The sequence below is a fragment of the Hemicordylus capensis genome, chromosome 6, assembly GCF_027244095.1.
Source record: "Hemicordylus capensis ecotype Gifberg chromosome 6, rHemCap1.1.pri, whole genome shotgun sequence".
In the NCBI taxonomy this organism is placed as follows: domain Eukaryota; kingdom Metazoa; phylum Chordata; class Lepidosauria; order Squamata; family Cordylidae; genus Hemicordylus; species Hemicordylus capensis.
The window spans coordinates 9,008,733-9,011,663 of NC_069662.1; positions in this window are offsets into that span (position 1 = coordinate 9,008,733).

Here is a 2,931-nt window from a genome sequence, read left to right on the forward strand (position 1 = left end):
CCTGAATTGTCCCTATATTAAGGTTTAGGATTTTGGCGCACTCTTCTGCATACTTGCAATGTATTCATATATAGAATGTTGCATGTTGTCTATAACATAACAGCCATTCTTCAGTATTTTTTCCTGTATGGCAGATTGGCCCACTTGCTTTTGAAACTGCCTAGTTGATTCTGACCACTTCTGCTGTTACGATGTACTTGATCGTAGCACTGAAGAAATCTCAGTGGGTCAGTCATATAAGATCTAGTCTATTCATCAATCAGCTAAATTTACGGATGGGTAAAATCATAGCTCTGAAGCAGGAGGCATCCTTTGTTTTTGGATGATGCTCACACATAATCAGAAGCATTATCTTCGATGGAAAGGAATACCTTCTGCAAAAAGGGGGAATGCTTCTTGCAGTCTATCAATGAACAGACATGCTCACTTTTGTCCATGGATGAATCACAGCTCATGCTTCCCATTCCTCTCTCTAGGCAGCTGTGCGCTGTATCTTTGGCTGTCAAACCTTTTTGTTGGTTTGTCTTTCAAAGATACAAGTTCTAGAGGGATCAGAACAAAAGCACGCCAATTGCTTGCCTAAATAAGTGTTTGAATAGAGACGGAAAACCATCAAGGAAAAGGAGAAGGAATTTTGCATGCTTGACACTGCTACTGCCAAAGTAGGCAAGCAATTGGCTTGCTTTTGTTCTGCTCCCTCTAGAACTTGTATCCTTGAAAGACAAACCAACAAAGAAAGGCTATGATTTGTCTGGATACTTACGCATATTGCAGCTTAAGTTTTGGCATGAGAGGGCTAGGCCTGTTGCCCCTGAATGTGTCAATGCTGATTTTCAAAACACTCGAGTGACTAGCCAATGCCAATTCAGAAACACTTAATGTAGGTGGTGTTGGTGTTTCTATTCCCTGTGCTTATGAGTTTAGCTGAGCAATGCTGTATTATAGTCTAGAAATGGAGAGAAAACTAACTTTCTCCATTTCCCCTCTGCAACTTGGCCTGGCTTAAACTGAAAGCTAGGGTACTGATTAACAGAATAAGCTGTGTTACAGGAGCCTCTCAAAATGTTTTATTGATGCAGTTAGAACACTGCTTGGTTTTGCTAAGGAATTGGACTAGAGTTAGCCGTAGTCTCTGGAGCCCTGAAGGCAACTATTTGCTTTTGACTCCATATACTTTTTATCAAGATGGGACATGGTAACCTTTTCATTAGAACATAAGAACAGCCCTGCTGCCTCAGGCCCAAGGCGCACAGGCAGGAGAGGTGCGGGCATGCCCTCTCTCCTGCTGTTGTTCCTCTGCAACTGGAATTTAGAGGCATCTTTCCTTTCTGCCCTCCATTTCTTCCACTGCCTCCTGCTCCTACTGCACTGTTTCCTCTTCCATTCTTGTCACGTTTCACTTTCTCTGCTTTCTGGTGTGTGCCTTTTGTTCACTTTTTGATTTTCTTCAGGGCCTCATCGGCCTCCCGTCTTCCAGGAGCTCTCTTGAGTCGATGCCTTGCTCTGTGTGATAATAGCCTACTGGCTCCACCAGCTGCAGCCATCTCTCAAGATCACTGGGCTGCTGCCCTACATGCTTTTTCACCTCCTTCAACTAGATTTTCTTGAACAAGAGTCCAGGATGGCATGTCCAGAGGCTGGAACCATATTCCCGTGCTGCTTTTGGGTATGATTGCCTTCAGTTACAGTGACATTTCTACTGTCCACTGCTGAAGCTACCACTTGAACTACCTATTTTTATCTTCTATGGGTCTGCCTTGCTCTTATTGGTGCTTTCCTTTCTTTTGGTGACTGAATTCTGTTACACTAAAAACAAAAAAAAGGTACGGAAGCTCGTTCTATATCATTTCCCATGTTAAAATAGTTTCCACTGTTGCGTAGCTTTTGGGCACAGAGTAGCATGAACGTTAAGTGATTATTTTTCTCTGCTTCATTAAAATAAAAAAGTTTGGGTAGAGAGATGCGGTTATCTGTAATATATCCCCTGTCGCCCTCTTTGGAAATATAGTAGCAGCAAACGACCAACAGTGATCATCCTTGCAGGTGAGGATGGTTGGTGACTGCAGTGAGGGAGATCAACGGGCTAGGTCCAGCACCCCCTTCCTTACGTCGAAGGGGCCCTGTGGAGGAGCTGCGCGTGCGCCTTGGGCTTTAAACGGTCGGGTCAGTCGAACGTTGCAGGCGCCCGCGCGCGCTCTTAGCCTTATTCGCCAACCCGTGCAAACGTAGAGCAGCCTCGGCCCCTTAGTCCACAGGGCGCACGCGCGAAGAGAAAAAGGGTCGAGCGTGGAAGAAGGCAGAAGCCGCTTGCTTTGTGTCACGTGTCTACTTAGCTGTGCAGCGCGCGAAGGCTGCAAGGGAAGGGAGCAATGCCCTTTCCCGAGGCGGGCTCTGCCCACGTGACCCGAGGGCAAATTATTTATAAGTGACAGAAGCGCGCGCCCCCGACAGGAAAGCATGGACTTGGTGGCGGGGGTCGGCGCTAAAGGGCTGCGCGTGCGCAGAAAGTGTAACTGAGGACCGCCCTGCCCCCCAAAAAACCCAGGAGGGAAACAGAAATGTCCGAGACGTTCTGTGCACGATTATTAGTTATAACAGCAAAACATGACCAGAATAAATAGGTCTTAACCCTGGGTCTCCAGCTGTGGGACTACAATTCTCCTCATCCCCAGCCATGGCCTTTGCGGCTGGAGCTGATGGGAGTTGTAGTCCTACAGCTGGGGATGCAAGGTTAAGAAACCCTGACATAGGCAAGGCCGGGTGCTTTTCATGCTTAAGGTATGTCTCGCCACCACCGCCCGCCAATTAATTAATCAATCAATCAATTAATTAAAACTATATTGTATTGAGGGTGGCGATGATTAATAAACAATAATAATTAATAATAATAATACAGGAAGTTACGTATTGAGCGAAAGGACGGAAGTGAGG